The sequence below is a fragment of the Dermacentor albipictus genome, unplaced genomic scaffold (genome assembly GCF_038994185.2).
Source record: "Dermacentor albipictus isolate Rhodes 1998 colony unplaced genomic scaffold, USDA_Dalb.pri_finalv2 scaffold_70, whole genome shotgun sequence".
In the NCBI taxonomy this organism is placed as follows: domain Eukaryota; kingdom Metazoa; phylum Arthropoda; class Arachnida; order Ixodida; family Ixodidae; genus Dermacentor; species Dermacentor albipictus.
The window spans coordinates 422,706-441,665 of record NW_027225624.1 but is presented as its reverse complement, the minus strand read 5'-3'; the positions used below and the strand labels follow the sequence as shown (position 1 = coordinate 441,665).

The following is an 18,960-nucleotide window of genomic DNA, read 5'->3' as shown; positions in this document are numbered from 1 at the left end:
TTGAGAAAAGAGTGTCAGTCCAACATGACTGCACGAGAGAAGTGTCAGTCCAACAAGACTGCTCAAGAGAAGTGTGTCCAGCATTCGCACCACAGCAGTTTTTAAACACTCGGTCCTCCCGCGATACAAGGTGACGCGAACGTTCGTTTACTCATTGTCAACTTGCAGCCGCCCCGCAGAACAGTTTACGCACACATAGGCACACACATTCCGATGTCCGGCGCCGACGTCAGAGGGGCGCCGTTCCGGGAAGCTCGGAGCCATGGTGGCTAGCTCGTTGTCCTGCGTCCCGGAAGGCGCGTGGGAAGCAACAAAAAACGGCTTTCCCGCGGCAGCTCGCTCACGCGTAGCAGATCAGGTCCGCGCTGGGGAGCTCGGGCACAATAGTTCGCCCGCCGAACTCATTCCGTCACAACGGCGATGGAGCTGGAGGATGGCGGCGGTGTCAGCACAAAGCCCGCTTCATCGAACGCATCCTAGCTGAAGCGACGGAGAGTGGGGGATGCGTGTCTTGTTCCCCGGTCGTAACTGGGTGGCAATCTTGCATTGCAGCTCGCCATTCTTAACAACGTCATATTGCCCGTGGCCTGCTGACGATGTCGGATGGGTCACAGAAGTCCAGTTACCATCGACGTTACAAGCATGCCTGTTACTCTATCTCCTGGTTCCCTAGTGCTCATTCGGTCCCCATTTTGAAGAGGCTCACAACGAAGCTATACTAGCACGCTATAACGGTTCGTATAGCGCTTTGAATCAAGGCTCCAACGTAGCCTACGAGACTGCCCTGTTGAAACTTGTGGCGCCATCTGCGTGCTCCCAGACTGGTAACTTTCATGCTGTTTGGCCAGAGCCATTCAACTAGGCCTTTGATGCGCTGTCTTAGCTGCTGTCATGCGTGCGTTTCTTAGTTTGCCTTCTAAGTGATATGTGCTTATCTTATCATAATATCCTAAATATCTGTAATGTGCGTATTTGTGAAAGTGTCTCTCCAGCGCGAAAAAAAAGTTTTCCTTTTGCATTTATGTACTGGCCGTTGACCTGTGTAAGTGATGCGCATTTACAGCGCGTATGTATTTTGTCCAAACTGCTTCAGAGCTGCTTGCGCGGCTACACCGCTCAGTGCACCCCGTTCGCGGAGCTCAGCTGGCTGCAAGACTGCTTCGACCCTGAAGAGTTGGAATCTCTACGCAGCCTGTGGCCCACGCCCGCTAAGAAGCGCGGACGTCCGAGGTAAAGGACCGGACAATGCCTGGCACAATAGAAGCTGGAAGCTACTTAAAGGCACCCTAGGGCCAGACGAAAAGATTTGTAAAAATTACTTTCGCCCTTCCTCGTCAGTTGATACGAAGCCGCGTCCCGCCATCACCGGAAGCGGCCACACGTCGGGAACAGTAAAAAGAACAGAGTCGCAAAGAAAAGAATTGCTCCACAATACGGCCCTTGGACTGCACTGTGCGAGAAGGGTGTCTGATAGTAAAAGGCCACTCATCTATAGAGTTTCACACTCGCGGTATGAAGATCAGGCGCCGTGCGCATGCGCCGCCAGTTTTGCTGCTCAACTTGCATGACGAGCAATACGCTGATTCGCAATAACTTTGCGGCTTCAAACGACCTTGTAGGTTCTTAATCTACTTAGCTAACTTTTTGGTGCGAATTCGCTGTAAAGCAATAATTAGTCTGACTTTAGCCTCCAGTTTCTAGCATTTTTTTTTTCAAAATACTGCCAACCAATGTAATCATTAAGGAAATAAAAATGATTTCGCATAGCCAAATCTGGCAGTGTTAACCAGCGGCGCGGGCTAACACCGCAGGCTCATCTTGTATAGACATGCATGAGCAAAAAAAAAAAAATCTAAGCAAGTGGGCAGGAGTATGGCCGCCGGGGTAGCTGAATTTGTAAGAGCCCCACATGGATAATGCGGAAGATGTGGATTATGCTTTCACCTGCGGCAAGTTAACTATTCGTCCACTTTCATTTGCCTTTAGCTAAGTATTTCTACATTTCAATTTAACGTAACCGTTCATCTGTACTTTTGGTGGCTTCATCGTTTGTCACTTCATGTGGTTGTGAATTACAAATAATCGAGCCCCTCCGGTCCCTTAATTATTATCGCTACGCATGCAACAAGCGCTATCTAGATTTAGTGGTATGCGCGTCGTGTGGCGTTTCATAAATTGTGGCACTCATGAATTGAAAATTTCGTAATGAAACTAATTGTAAACTCATAATTACTGAATTACTGTAAAAATAATTCTAGCTAGCATGCAACAGAACTGAGCCACAAAAAAGAACAATTTTCATTTATTTCTTCATTTTTTTGGACACGCTAAATGCCTGGAAGGCATTAGATAGAAGGGAGGGATTGAATAGAGAGTAAAAAAATAGTCACAGTGCAGGCGAACACGACAATTCAGTAAACATGCAAATGCAACGGCAAGTATAGCATGGAGAAAAAAAACTAAAAGCAAAAAGTACAGTACTAACAGGGACAGTACAATATAATTTCTTTTTTCTAAGGACTCGCCAACCGAGCACCCGGACGGCTCACGCTAGGATCAGGGAGGGATCGCATGGTCAGTTACCAGGAAATAACTCAGCACTACAGGTTAGCCAGGGCAGTGTACCCGCCAGCACACAAATCGCTTAACAAGCGACAAGAAGTAGCTTGGAGACGACTTCAGACGAACACCTACCCCAACGCCGTAGCCTATCACTACTACTACCCGGACCAATACCCTAATACATGTAAGCATTGTAAGCAAAAAGCGGATCTATTCCATATTATGTGGTCGTGCCCAGCCTAAAATCACACAAATCACGAAGTGAGTAGTACTGAGCAGTGGGAGGCCGTGTTGCTCAGCTCCGACCCTGACCTGCAGACCAAGGTCATCGAGAGAGCTGAAGAAGCCGCCCGGGCCCAGCGCCTCGTGGCTGCCTAACAACAAGGTCATCCGTCAATACCTTGTTTCCAAATAAAGTCTTTACTCACTCACTCACTCTAAGTGCAATCTAGCAACACTTCATAAAACAATGAGAGCATCAGGTGGATAACTTTTGCACTTTGTTTCGTTTGTAATAAAAAACGACAACAGGCACCACACGCAGCAGCGCATGCAAAGAGGAAAACAATTGTGAAATGTCTTGCCTTTCGAAAAAGGAGTGAAGCCTGCATGACTGAAAAGATTGAGAATCGTTGTTAGTCGCAGTGCTAGATATCAAACAATTCCGTTGATCTATATTGCTAGTACGAGATGTGAATTCCGGTATTTTTCAGCGCGAGCAAAAAGTGGTTTGACTTTGCACACGTGATCCATTGAGTTTCCTACAATAATTACTAGAGTGAACTCTGGTGCTGCAGTCGTTGTACTGGTTGTACCACCATGGGAATGACGGGAAGTGCATGGATTTGTCTGATCTTCGTGCTCGTGGATTGAGACGATGTTGTGGATTCGTTTATTACGCTCTGCATGCCTTAATTGTCGTAAATTTCTGAGAACTGTATACTCTTCGAAGTGCAGAAGACGCTGCGAACGCGCACAATCGCTACTAATTGCAACGATTGAGCTTGTCGATGTGGCCAAATCAAAACGCGCCAAGCGTCTCAAGGCACTGGCTTGCCCGCTATAAATTCGAAAGGGCGTTCCATATTGCTCGTCGGCGCATGCGTCCGTGGCGTAATGCTTTCAATATCGGCCGTCTGTGCCAGGGATCCTGTGTTCGAATCCTGCCGTCGGACACGATGTCCAATTAATTATTTATTACGCAGCACGATGTTGAGAGTTACGACCTTACAAAGCCGTTTGAAGCCAGAAGGACAAAGTTTAGCCAAATCTATGCACTTCCCACAATTCCCGTGCTGACTCCGCCGCTACCATTGCAGCTACCGTAGACACTAGCGCCAGAGTTCGCTCTAGTAATTATTGTATGGAACTCTATGATCTAACCTGGTCGTGATGTGGTGGCCTCGATAACACGTGAGCTGGAAAATGACGTGTTACTATGGTGCAGGGTGTGACAAAAAGATAAGCGGACAAATGCAGTGCGCATGGTGAGTGATGTCATTGTGAAGGTGTCTCTGAGTTTGGTGACGCCTTGAAATCGCGAATAAGACCGCCTCGAGGTGGTTAGTCTCGGTGATATGAAGGGATGCCAAATGATAGATGCGCATTCTAACGAAGGTCGAATGATCGAGTTATATGCTAATAGACAGGTGTCACGGTTGGCGAGGTGAGGGGGCCGCTTGAGGAGGCCGAGTCTCTTTAATGCTTTTGAAGTTGTGTTCTATATCATCGTTTCATGTTAAGTTAGAATTAGATTTTTTCCCTAGGTATTTAAATCTCGAGATTGTATCAACTGGTACATTGATAATTGCGTATGCATTGACCTGTGTTTTCGATGTCGGGATGTTTTGTTTTGTCTATTTTGATTTTCCCCTGCCATACTGAACACGATTCTGTTAGTTTAATGAGGGCAGACTGCAGATTGGTAATGTCGGTAGGGCTTGTTATATATTTATCTAGTATGCAGTCGTCTGCGAATAATCGAACTTTCGCGTTTAGGTTAGTTATCATATCATTATAATAAATAAATATAGATGTGGGCCCAACACGGACTCCTGTGGTACCCCTGATATGATGCGTGCACGGCTCGTGATATGGTTTTGTGGTTTGACGGACTGATGACAGTTTGTTAAAAACTGTTTGATCCATTGCTTGTTTTGTGATAAGATTACGGATTGTTATGATCAAACGATTATGCGATGAAAGAACGCGATGAAATGCATTTGAAAAATCGACAAAGGCTGCGTCGACGTACAGCGATGAGTGCAGTGAACGATGAAGACCAGTTATTTATTGAAAGGGTTGAGTATGGCAGGAAAGGTTTTTCCGAAAGCGGTGCTAGTTGACGAGGAGTAGGCCGTTTTCTTTTAGATGTGTTGTAATATGCTTGTGTATTATACGTTCTAGTAACTCACAGCTACCTGAGGTTAACGAGAAGGGCGTGTAGTTGCTTGGAAGGGCACTGTCACCAGGTTTAATACAGGTGTATAATCGCCGACTTCCAATCTTCTGATACGCATCCTGTGTCGATGGATTGGTGAAATAAAAATGAAAGTATGGGAACTGAATACTCACTATTTAGCTTTAGAAATTTAGCGCTTCACCGTCGGGATCTGTACTTGATTTAAGCGGGAGGCATTCTATTGCACGTTGTACGTCGTGTGTTGTAACTGCGATGGGTGTAAAAGGAAACGCAATACGAGATTGTTAGAGATGAAGTGAACTATGAAGATGCATTTCATCTGTAAAAACCGTGGCAAAATTATTGATGAATTCTTCGGCGTAGTCGCCTACTGGCAAAGCACAGTCGTCATACCAGGCACGTACCCAGGATTTTTTTTTTCGGGGGGGGGGGCACCACCTCCATCATCATCATCATCAGCCTGTTTTATTTCCACTGCAGGACGAAGGCCTCTCCCTGCAATACGATCTCTAATTACCCCTGTCCTGCGCCAACCGATTCCAACTAGCGCCCGCGAATTTCCTAATTTCATCGCTCCGTCTAGTCTTTTGTCGTCCTCGATTGCCTCGATTGCCTTTTCTAACCGGCGCATTACATGACCTGCCCAGCTACATTTTTTTCCTCTTGATGTCAATTAGAATATCGTCTATACCCGTCCGCTCTCTGATCCAAACCGCTCTTTCTCTCTCTTAACGTTATGCCTAGCAATCTTCGTTCGCTCGCTCTTTGCGCGGTCCTTAACTTGCTCTCAAGTCTCTGCCCCATATGTCAGCACTGGCAAAATGCACTGATTGCACACCTTACTTTTCAATAATAATGGTAAGCTTCCAGTCAGGAGCTGGCAATGTCTGCCGTATGCGATCCAATCTATTTTTATTCTTCTGTGAATTTCCTTCTCATTATCGGGTTGCCTGTGATTAATTGACCTAGGTAAACGTGCTCCTTCACAGTCTCTAGTGGCCGACTGGCGATCCTGATCTCTTGTTCCTTTGCTGTTGTTGTTGTAGCCTGTGGCACGTGTGGCTCCTATGCACGATAGGGGATTGGCCAAGAAATGGGTGGATTATTCCAAAATAATATAGAGCATAAATTTCCTAATATATATGCGAATAGCATTGAATAGGGTTGAATTACCGGCTAAAATAAAATCAGGAACGTGCTGTTGAATGAGGAATAATTAATTTAAAAGTAATAAAAAAATCGAATTTAGCATGGCATTCGTTTAGATTCTGTAAGGAATGTTTGGACAGCGAAGCATGCATCCCTGTGGCTGAATCCCAAAGTGGACGCCCCGAACGAAAGAATTGCAGGTTCTGTCAAGTCCAGGCCAATTCTTCGAAAAGGTATCTCCAACAATCTTTTTCTTAACGCAGCAAAGCGGCGGCAAGATAGAAGAAAGTGCTGTATCGTCTCCTCCTCCTCACAAAAAGAACAAAGAGGAGAGGGAACCAAACCCAACCTGTATAAATAGAAATTTAGGGAGGGAATGCGGCAGCGTAATTTGGTGAGGCAGACCTCAAGCATCTTTGTGTAACAAGATTCGCTATGCCAGGGAAATGCCAGGTGTTTATACTCTGGAGAAGCTGTGAAATGGGGGTTTCTGGGTCTCTGTGGGTTTCAAATGTGGTTTCTGTCAAATAGGAGTTTCTGTATCCTGTTCATTACTGTTTCTAAGTGAGGTATCGTGACTCCTCTTGGTACTGTATACAGGTCAGCTTAGAATTTTTCCGCTGCTTTTACTATATCTTCGAGATTGCTGGTGATATTCCCCTTTTTACCTTTTAGTGCATACATCATGGTTTGTCCTATGCCAGGTTTCTTTTTTACTGATTTCAGGCTGCGTTCATTTTTTACGGCTTCTTCAATGTTTCTCATGTTATAGTTTCGAATATCAGTTATTTTCGCCTTGTTGATCAGTTTTGACAGTTCCGCGAATGGCGTAACGCTGTGCGGCCGCCAGTCCCAGACAACCGCGTAGAGCGCAGGACTCTGCGATTCTAGGCGTACTGCGCTCACCGCGAAAGGTTAGAAAAACACCCACATAAGCACAGCAGAGAAGTGGCTACGTGAGGCGGTTCGACCGATAACTGTAGAAGCGTCATTCAAAACAAGTAGTTGTTCTCCACTTCCGGCGGCGTTTTCTCTACTTCCTTTTTCAATAAAAAGATGTTGATCCATAAATAGTCTCATAAACAACGCTTAACTTTTTTTTTATTATTCGCTCTTGCTTGCAGTTTGTTTGTTGCCTTGGCTTTCTCCCTTAGTATATCGCTTAATTTATCAACTCCTTGCGATTTTTGTTTCCAGTTGCCAATTTTGCACGAAAAGTGATATACAGTTAGGGAAAAACAGACGAGGTAACGGGCGACAGTCATCTTGCTTATGGGTTTAAGGGTTATTGCAGGGTTTCATGATGGACGCTCTTTCACATTATTTTATTTCCCACCTTATCTAACCCCTATCACGTGTATATGGTTCTAGGCATCTGCCAGCGTCGCGGCGAGCCGTAACTCAAGAAAATAATGAAGCAAAGGGAAAAGTTAAACGCAATTGGCGTTTTCTCCGGCCGCAACTCGTTCCATGAGAATACAGACCAGCTGAGTAACAGCCGCATCCCTCTCCTGGTCCCAGGATCAGCCTAAACAAAGAAGGTTGAACTAACAAAAGCAACAGCTATGCGCGTGACGGTTGAATAGATGGTGACAACTGAGCGCATCTCGAATTAATCGCGCGGGTGCGGAATCTATGAGAAACCTGTCCTTCACATTATTAGAGGTGCCGATAACTACCGCCGTCTAAAAGGAGTGAAAAAGGCGGCATAATGCTGACCGATGAACAGTTGTCAAGTCTCAACATTGATCTGGTGGCGCTTTAGGAATGTGTGAGGAGTGGTGGCGTGGGTGGGGAGGGGAGGGGGAGGTATGCCACTTGATTTCGGGGGAAGGGGGGGGGCGGGCCCCCTCGGCCCCCCCCCCCCTGGGTACGTGCCTGCGTCATACCCTTGCAGTGTTGTTACGGAGAGCTTATCTTTTTCTTTTTTACTTTCCAGGTTTCTTTTGGGATCCGTTCTTAGCATGTTCGGAAGTGCTAACTCAAAGTACTGATTTTTGGCTTCAAGAATATATATATATTTTTCTGCCAATCCCGGCATGCTTATGTAGTTCTGCCAATCAGAAGAGATGTAGGTTCATGATGCCTTTTTGTACGATCCTATTAAAGCACTTGTTCACTTCTCGTGTGGACCATAGAGAGTCAGCACGTGATATTATCGTAAATTTGGGCACGGAGGGAGCCTCTAGCTCCTTTAAATTATCGCGAAATATGCGCCAGTTGTGATTATTCCGTTTCAGCCCTCTTGAAATTCGCTTGAAAAGGTTTTCAGCATTCCGTTCATGTTTTTAGTGTCGGCTCGTGCATAGTTCAGAAATCATTCTTTAATTTTTGTTTCGTCAGCACATGGAAGCGAGGAGTGCTGCACTACCTTGTGGTCACTGATGGCTTCTAGAACCTGTGTTTCGGCAATATCAGGTGTTTGAGAATAAAAGATATAAAATGTGATTGCCGCGCTCGGCGTCGTGCACTAGTTAAGTGAGGTCATGATAATGTAGAGAATCCACAAACATAAAGGGTTTATGCCCGGTTAAATCGTGTATTAACGGATGGTATTCACAATCCTATGGCAGGGTAGTTGAAATCACCGCCTATTATTTAGAAGCAATTAGGAAACCTGTCACTAATCAGCTCGACTGCTTCGGTAAATGAGTCAGTAAACTCGGGAGGGATGTATGCTGGCCGGTAGCAGACGCCTAAAACGCACCGTGAGTGGCCCAATTTGAGCAAACTCCAAAGTTATTCCTGGAGTGCGTGGGCAGCAATGATGAACTGTATCTACGCATATGTGTTATTACATATCCAAGTAAAATCCTAGAAAGACATCTGTTTACACTATACCCATGTTTCCCATGGAGGCTGGACGATTGTAGCGCAAGGTTTCGTATGCTCTGTGTTTGAACTTGGTTATCGGCAATCAGATACTGGCCCGTCCTCGCAGCATTCCGCACCTTTTAGTCGCACTTACCTGCGCTTAATGTGCCACTGTGCCCACGCGAACGATATCCGCCATGGTTCGCCCATTATCACGTCGACAAAAGGTCCCTGCGTTGAGCATGTGCATGTAATGTCCCTGCACAATGAGTATAAACTTCGCTACGGTGAACTATATGGCTCTGTATAGTCATCGGTAGCTTTTCTTTGTAGCTTCCTCGCAGGAGAGCTTTACACGTTCCCCTACAGGGAACATAGAGAGGAACGTTACACAGAGCCTGGGTGCATGCCGCCATGACCTCGGTATCGTGCTGTGTTATCATCTGTCACGTATCCGGTTCTTTGAGGCCATAGTGTCGGCCGGCCTAGTGGTATCGTTCTCTGTCTACAAAAGACGTAGCCGCCCTTCTGTCGGGCAAAAAAAGTCTGGAGACGACTGAGCACATTCTAATGCCAAGATAATCAGTGAGTTAGTACCGTGGGGAACGACCACCTTCCAGAAGCTCTGTGTTTCAAAGCTAATGAGAGTGTTCAGTGGTATTATAGAGTATTGCAAAAAAAAAGGGGGGGGAACAGGGAAGAGAGAGAGAGAGTCTGGGTCGTTAAAGCCATTAAGAACTGTGGAATATACAGATAAAGGTTTGAATGAAGAGAGCGACCATGAAGAAGAGATGAGGCAAAATGGAGACTGCAGTAGATGTAGTAAAACCTGATTAGCTCCAAGGTAAAAGCAGCGCAGAAGTACCGGCAACACGAGCCAGAGAAATGCCCGGGGCGACAGGCGCTGAGCTACGAGTCTGAACTCAGTCGTTAGTTCAGCGCGTGTCCCGTATATTTCTCGGTCTTGTGCTGCCGTTATTTTTGCGCTGCTTTTACCACGAAGATCAGCCAACTCGCCCAGTTTTACGCTCTATCGCTGATTAGCTCAAGCAGGTTAGGCGACTCAATGTCGCCGTCCCGCTTCAAATGCGATGTCATTAAAGATTATCATCATCATGCGATTTCTCTCCCTCTCTTTTATTTTTTGATTCCGCTAGAGGCACCAGTTCGTCGTGACGGCCAATGTCAATCGTATTAAGCAATGTGTAAGAAAAACAGCGGTAGGTATGAGGAACATTGAAAGAAGGGTAGGCGGTCTTTTGAACGGACCTGAACACTTCCTGTTTGAGCGCAGGAGTATTATTCTGTTCAGACATTCATGACTGAATTGTCTAACGTGTAAATATGCATACTCCGAATGGCCAAAAAAAGTACACCACGGCCTGTTTAAGAAGAAAGCACATGACGCGATTCTCTCTGCGAGATTCGATGCACCAATTATTTGCGCTAACAGCTGGAACCAACGAGGTTAAAATAGGTTGCAACTTTCGGAACAGTCGCCTTCTGGACGCCTCGTATACGCTGTATAAGGCGCCGCATCCTTCCAAATGTGCCTCTTTCGGACAAATCTGAAAGTCGTCTTGAAACGTGGATTTCGGCTCGCTAAGATTTTAGTTCGTGAAAGATGTTTTCTTTTTTTAATTACCGGCCGCCTTCCATAATATGCTCTAAACCTCGATAAGTTTACGCTATAGATGGCTCTTGCGAACCGTTGCAGCCCGCCAACGTGCTGAAAGAATACTGACCTCCCGTTTTCCTGCTATATTGGCTCACCGGTCTTTTTTTTTTTTACTTCGAAAGCATGCCCTCAGGCATAATACAAAAGATGTTAAAAATACACGAACAGATTCGACTCGTGCAAAAAATCTAGGAGTGAACGATGATGTGGTCCATGAATCCAACGTTCCAGGTCGGGTGGGCGGCCAGGCCGAAGGCTTGTTGCCCGGAGGTGGCGGAGACGGCTTAGATGAAGTCCGGGGCACGTCCATAATAGGTGTGTCACTGTCACATTTTGGATTTCTGTGTTGCAAAATGGGCACGATGAGCCGTAAGGACCATGCACCCCTCACCGGTCTTGCAACTTTTACTCCTCGGCAAGCGTTTCCCGCGGGCATATACGTTATTCAGGTTAAACAACCGCTACGCCAAACACAAATAAATGCGCTCCTCAAGAGATGTGAACGTCTCTTATTCACTCTTGTATGGAACTGCGGTGTCCCAGATTGCGTTGGGGACACATTGCTACAACCCATGTTCCGGAACAGCTCGCCTCAACGCGAAGAGTCGCTTGTGTGTCCCTTTCCCATGCTTTATCGACAACGCATACTGCAGCAAGCGCGCGAAAGTGAGTGCACACGAGAAGAAAACGGAGATACAGCGCTTGATCCACAAGTAAAGTTTAGTTTGAAATGTGCCCACCAATAGACACTTTTAACGTATATATGTACGTTCTAATTATACACGAGCATTTATGATTGTCTGTATTTGTTGGCGTATTCAGAAATGCTTCAACGACGGCTAGTTGGTACGGCACGACATAGTGGTGTCAGTTTCGTTGCTTAAGTGGCGCCAAGAGACAGTGCAACCAAGGAAACCAGAGCTGTTTTCGCACTTGCGCGGGCTATGTAGTATGACGCGGGGTATTCTAGGTGGCAAACGCTTCTGTGAGACGTACTGAAGCGATTTAAGTCGGCATGGGCGAGTTTTGCTGGCGTTTAGGCAGGCGGAGCCTATACATCAGCCTCGGAGATGAGTTTCGTATTTCTGAAAATTCGTTTCACGAATTTGACCTTGCTGCAGCATTCTCAGTGTATTTCTAAACTGTGGTTTAGCAGCAATGAGTAGTTTCAAAACGTATGACGATCCTACGGCGTGGGTACCGTTATGTTGCGCAATAATTTGTGCAGTTTACTTTGACGAGGGCTCAAACTGTTATCTGTATACACATTGCGCGACTGCCTCGTTTGTTGGACGATGTTCCCGCTCACGAATACAATAGTTTTCCCTAGTAATGGCAGCATACCGTACAATGCGAATAACACTTCTCCAGTGGTATAGTTCACTTAGCAGTGGCATATGCTCGGTTATAGATCTGGTTGTTTTAAAATATAGCATGTTCAAAACATTGGCAGCAGCGATTGCACCACCTCCATACTCTTCCAGTAATACCTGGACCTGTACGATATATATATATATATATATATATATATATATATATATATATATATATATATATATATAATTTTTGATCGAGGGGCCCGATTTTTCATAATCATAAGAAGCCAACAAACAAAGACACCAAGACAACATATGGGAAATTACTTGTACTTACTAAGTGACATAAAGAAATTATTAATTTATGGAATTGAAAGTGGATGAGAAACACGTTCCCGCAGATGGGGAACGATCCCAAATCTTCGCATTAGGCGTGCGATGTTCTACCAATTGAGCTACCACAGCGCCTTCTTCCCATCCACTTTGTGGAGTATTTGTGTGTTACTACTAGAACTAAACCAGGGAGGTTTAGCCAGCGCCACCACTACCAAACCTTGGCAGCGGATGTGAAACATACTTTCTGACGCAGGCGTCACGAGTACGTGATCTTTCTGGGTGAAGGCAACTGGTCAATAAACCCACACGTGCTACCCGACGGTATAAATGTTGCCGAATTCGAGACCCTCGTTATGTAATGAACTAGAAGAAAAGGGGTTAACCGAGGGGTGGCATTGATGCGATGGCTTCCGAAGCTGCGATAGATACGCAGCGCGTCCATACTACATCCAAACGAGACCGTTTAGTTCTCTGACATGGCACAACGATAATTACGATGACAGATATGCATTCGGTACCGCTGTGCAAGCAAACCTCAGAACGGTGTCCTCCATTTTCCTTTTGTCTTCGAATCTCGCCGCGCCGGCGCGAACGCGCTCGCGCGTTCCCTTTTATAAAGATGATGGTAGTACACTGCAGCCTCTGGTTCTCACCTTGATGTTCTGGACCGGTTGTGTGGATAAAGACCACCCGCAGGCATGTACGAAGGAAGACGTTCAATAAATAGAGCCATGAGCCAGTGGTGGGTACATAGTTGAACATGCTGCGGACAGTTAGTAAGAACTCGTCGAAAAAAAAGGGGGGGGGGAAGAAAGACACCTCCTCTCTGGAGAAACAGGTAGGGGGCAGCGAAAACTCATCTACAGAAGGACATTAGTATATGTGTCCTCTAGTAATGCAGGATATTTTTGTCGTTGTATGTGTAAATGTAATGTATATGTAAATATGTAATATTCTGTCGAAACCTCAGCAGTCATGGAGGCATTACGAAATCAGGGTGTAGACGAGCCGTATGTGAAAATACTGAAAGATATCCATAGCGGCTCCACAGCCATCGTAGTCCTCCATAAAGAAAGCAACAAAATCCCAATAAAGAAAGACGTCAGGCAGGGAGATACGATCTCTCCAATGCTATTCACAGCGTGTTTACAGGAGGTATTCAGAGACCTGGATTGGGGAGAATTGTGGATAAAAGTTAATGGAGAACACCTTAATAACTTGCGATTCGCTGATGATATTGCCTTGCTTAGTAACTCGGGGGACCAACTGAAATGCATGCTCACTGACCTGGAGGGGCAAAGCAGAAGAGTGGGTCTAAAAATTAATCTGCAGAAAACTAAATTAATGTTTCACAGTCTCGGGAGAGAGCAGGAATTTACAATAGGTAGCGAGGCACTGGAAGTGGTAAGGGAATACATCTACTTAGGGCAGGTAGTGACAGCGGATCCGGATCATGAGACGGAAATAATCAGAAGAATAAGAATGGGCTGGGGTGCGTTTGGCAGGCATTCTCAGATCATGAACAGCAGGTTGCCAGTATCCCTCAAGAGAAAAGTGTATAATAGCTGTGTCTTAGCAGTATTCACGTACGGGGCAGAGACCTGGAGGCTTACGAAAAGGGTTCTACTTAAATTGAGGACGACGCAACGAGCTATGGAAAGAAGAATGATAGGTGTAACGTTAAGGCATAAGAAAAGAGCAGATTGGGTGAGGGAACAAACGCGAGTTAATGACATCTTAATTGAAATCAAGAAAAAGAAATGGGCATGAGCCGGACATGTAATGAGGAGGGAAATTTCAAGTGAAGGGAAGCGTAGCAGGGGGCGGCAGAAAGTTAGGTGCGCGGATGAGATTAAGAAGTTTGCAGGGACGACATGGCCACAATTAGTATATGACCGGTGTTGATGGAGAAGTATGGGAGAGGCCTTTGCCCTGCAGTGGGTGTAACCAGGCTGATGATGAGGATGATGATGCGAATGCGCAGTTAACTTCATTACGAACAAATTTCGAGAGTTGCAGCCTGTCCTGCCTGTCTTTACCTTCTGTGAATGTTCGTCGGACTAGTAGTTTGGAGCAGTGCGTATACTGAATGACCCGGCTTTCGTTTCTGCAGCTGTCGCCAGCATACAGCCTCCACCAGCAATAACGGCGCACTCACCGAGCCTGGAGCTGCGACCGTCCCGGTGAAGGCAACGCAAGTGCCCCAGGCGGACACCACTTCCCTGGGCTGTGAAGCCGAGCCGACCACGCTCCTCTGCTGGCCAGAGGTGACTTTCGGAGGTCGTTCTTGGCTGAACTTGTCAGTACCCCACAGCGCTCTGGCCAAAGCCTCCTCGGTGAAATTGACGGAGTTGCTTCCAACTGACGGCACTGGAATGTACGTTCTGCCGGACGGCCGTATCTTCCCAGTGGTCGGCCTCCGCAAATGATGAATAAAGCATATGCCACGATGGGAGGAAAAACGCTCGCGTGCCCAGATATTTGTGCACATTAATCAGATCAGACTGTCGTTTTGGTCCACAGCACCTCGTAACACTTTGTTGAAAACTTTTAGTTGGAAGCTAGCCAGCGTCCCTGCGGTCCGGTAGCGATTTGCGCTGTTTGCCGTATTACGTCGTCATACCAACTTACTCGGCTAAGAACCATGTTGCAAACCCATGTTTTAATTTTATTTTAATTGACTCCCACCATCGTTGTTTGTGTGTGGTTGCACGACCTTTCTTGCGGTAATTTCCGGCCTGCAGTGCTACATTGTGTATTTGTTTTTAAAGAGAACCACCATATGTTTTCCGTATCGGACAGCTTTCTATAGTCGGATACAAATTTAGAAAAAAAGGGGGCGTTTACTCTTCCGAGGCGGATGCACACGAACAATCGTACATTGATCCTCAAGAGGCTTGCACCCATGATCGCGACAGTGGATAGCCAAGAAACCCCCAGAGCCGTTTTTAACATTGTTGCTGTGCTCACGGAGCCGATCATTGAGGCAACGCCCAGTTTGTCCTATATATTTCTTCCCACATGAAAGCGGAAGGTTGTACACCACCCGGTGTACACACTCGACAAACTTTTTTCGGTGATGCTTTCTGCACTTATCGGAAGGGACGGCATTTGGATCCGTCAGCCTGCAAAGCCTGCCGAGCTTGTCGGGAGCAGAAAAAACAACTCTTACATTCGCTCTGAGCACAGCAACAATGTTAAAAACGGCTCTGGGGGTTTCTTGGCGATCCACTGTCGCGATCATGGGTGCAAGCCTCTTGAGGATCAATGTACGATTGTTTCCCGTGGCAGTACGCAGCTCATCCGTGAGATATCTGAAGCGCAGATGATCGCGAAATTGGGTGATGCGTGTGTCAGCTTCCCGTCTCTGGCTCTCACAGAAAAAGAATTACGTTACTTGGACGCGGCATTACATGAATTCGCACTTCATTTCCTTGTAAGCGCATGCGCGATCTACGTTGCCTGCCATGTATATTATGACGCAGTGGCACAATAAACTTAGTTGAAAGTTTGCGCTTGGTGTGTCGTCTTCTTTCACCTCCGTGTCGTTTTTATGTCGCGCAATATCATTTAAGCAATGGATTACCAACTTGCCCGGAATGCTGCTCTCGTGATGTGTCGCAATTAAAAATTCCTAAGGCAGTGTTAAGAGAACGGTTAAAAGAATGAAAAAAAGAAAAAAAAAACATGCGAGAAGGTAGGCACAGCAGCTTGTGAACCCGCTCCTATAATACCTCTACCCAAGTCTGTTTGTAAATGTGTGCATGTTTTCTTGCGTTTGTCAATTTTTTTTATTTCCCACATTTCTTTATATTTGAGTTTTTCTTAGTTTTCGCGTTTGTGTGCCTGCTTCCATGCGTGTCTGCGCTTACCCTTATTTCTGTCCTTTTATCTTATATAGGCATTTGTTTTCTGCTAGTTTTCTTTCAGCGAAGTCTTTTTAGACATTTTCATTCACCCATCTCATTCAAAGCACCAACTCCTGTAAACTGCAGGGCTGGACTCTTCCATCTCATTAAAGCCTTTCTCACTGGTCTACATCGTCTTGTCTATCTGTCTAGTTTCTGTGTTTTCTGTTCTTGTTTCTTGTGTTGTTGCTGCAATGTGATTAACCAACTTGCTCAAGACACATTTTGATCGCCTATGAAAACAAATGTTGACAGAAACATTTTCTTAAAAACGTCATGTCGGTTGCACAGCAACTTTGCCTCTTACCTTTGTTCATGTTTATGCATCAGTACGTGTAGCAGCTCGCCAGAAGTGCACATGAAAGGCTGCATATTGCGAAGCAACATCTTTCTATGCTGTTGCATTTTTCATGCATTCAGTCTTAGTAAACAGACTGTTTCGCTGCCCATCACAAATGATGGTAAAAGTTTTCAACACGAATAACATTGTGCAGTGGGGAGTCATTTCCTGTCTGACGCTTTCGTCGTTTCAAAGGCATCTTTCAGTGAATGGAGCCCAGCAAAGCAGTGCACTGAGAGCTTTTGCAACTTTCACCATTTATTACTTCACCAATGTCATTGTCTGAACCTGGCCGTCGACTGCTATGCCAATGGCTTGTGAATTAAATAATTGCCTCAATAGAACACATTCAGCTTCACTCAGCATTTTTTAGTACAAACAATGCTAGCAGAGCTATTCAGGGTGAATAATTGTGCTTACATTGATGTTACTTGCCCGGCCAGATAAACAAATACAACAATGGCTGCGGCATGACTGTGATTTGATGTGCAGACTGCAAACGGTGCCTTTCAAGCGTGCCCTCAACTACCGCTATTAATAGTTACCCGAATGAGTATTTTGGTCCTCACTAAGCTAATGATGTTTGATAATTGTTCTCATATTTGCATTGCTTGCCTAGGCCAGGTAAGCAAAATAAACAATGCCACCACATGAATGTGTGTTTGCATGCAAGCTGCCAACAGTGGCTGTCATTTTCGCGTTGATTGCTGCCATTTCACCAATAGTGGCAACGCTTTGACTGCGCTTTGATGTGCAGACTGCTAATGGTGCCTTTCAAGTGTGCCCTCAACTACTGCTATTAATAGTTACCCGAATGAGTATTTTGGTCCTCACTAAGCTAATGATGTTTGATAATTGTTCTCATATTCGCATTACTTGCCTGGGCCAGGTAACCAAAATAAACAATGCCACCACATGAATGTGTGTTTGCATGCAAGCTGCCAACAGTGGCTGTCATGTTCGCGTTGATTGCTGCCATTTCACCAATAGTGGCAACGTTTTCACTGCGCTTTGATGTGCAGACTGCTAATCGTGCCTTTCAAGTGTGCCCTCAACTACTGCTATTAATAGTTACCCGAATGAGTATTTTGGGCCTCACTAAGGTAATGATGTTTGATAATTGTTCTCATATTTGCATTGCTTGCCTGGGCCAGGTAGCCAAAATAAACAATGCCACCACATGAATGTGTGTTTGCATGCAAGCTGCCAACAGTGGCGTTCAATTTCGCATTCACTACTGCTATTTCACCTACAATGGCTACGACATGGCTGCGCTTTGAAGTGGAGATGCTAAAGGTGCCTTTGAAGCGTGCCCGACGACTGTTATTTCATCACAGATCCCGTCATGCTCGTAGGTGGCTGCCCAATAGGGTATTTTGGGCCTTCTGAGATTGGCATTATTCATCTCAACGGGCTGGAAAAAACAATAGGGGCAGCACAACTGCACGCAAAGCACAATGCACTTTGGCTTGCAGGCTGCTAGGAGTTGCTGTCACTTTCACGGTGACTACTGCTTTTTTGGGTGAAGCTGGACAGTGGCTGCCCGAATGAGCATTTTGGGCCCCACATAGTTATTCAGGGTCAATAACTGTATTTGCATTCAGAATTGCCAGCATTTCAGCACGTTTCCATGCCAATTCTTATAATGAGCACGATCTGTGCAGGACGTTGCTTTTTCAGAATTGGGCTTCCATTAAAAGAAATAAGTCACCACATGAACTGCTTATTTATTTGAGAGGTCACAGGAGAATGCTTGGCTGCTGCGAACCCACCGGCAAAATTTTGGTAGCCCTAATAAGGGCTGTTCTTTTGTTAATAAGAAGCTGTTATGCTTCATCGAGTGGCCCAATGCCGGACAGCTCGCAGTTGCTTTCTTCACTGTCATCTTCACCCACTTGGATGATGATGGGTTGGATGCGGTCACTTCCAGACGTATCAAGCCTGAACTTTGCCTCCAGGTTCATCACGTGGCGAATGTTCTTCCTCCAGTCTTCTGCCGTTACGTGTTTGATTTTTTCTCTCAAGATGTCTTCGACTGTGGGCAGCTTGAAGTCTCTGTTGTCCGCAGCGATCCCATCTTTCACCTTTACCCACACGAGCACCATAGGATTAAATTCGCAGTGGCACGGTGGCAGCCTGAGTACAATGCAACCGGCCCTTTCAGCTGCATTGTCTACGATGTAGCTCAGAAAGCGTGGCTTTACAGATGCTACCAGCTCAAGCAGCTGCTTTCTCCCCATCCTTTCGCTGTAGGTGATGTTTTTGCTTTTGAACTACTCCTGTATTTTTTTCCTTCTTCCAAGCTGTCATTGGCAATTTCTCTTCTCTCCGGGAATGGTAAGGTGCATTGTTGAAAACAATGACGCTACCAGCGGGCAACTTCTGCAGAACGTCATTAAACCATCCCTCGAAGCGATTGCGGTCCATTTCTTCAT

The 18,960-nt window shown here is 45.8% G+C and overlaps 1 long non-coding RNA gene across 1 annotated transcript; it reads left to right on the top strand.

The window, feature by feature from the left end:
* The first annotated feature begins 1,096 nt into the window (after positions 1–1,096).
* On the top strand, positions 1,097–14,755 carry LOC139053103 (uncharacterized). Its single transcript, XR_011510220.1, has 2 exons — positions 1,097–1,230; positions 14,391–14,755. It is a non-coding gene; the product is annotated as an uncharacterized lncRNA (long non-coding RNA).
* The last annotated feature ends 4,205 nt before the right edge of the window (positions 14,756–18,960 follow it).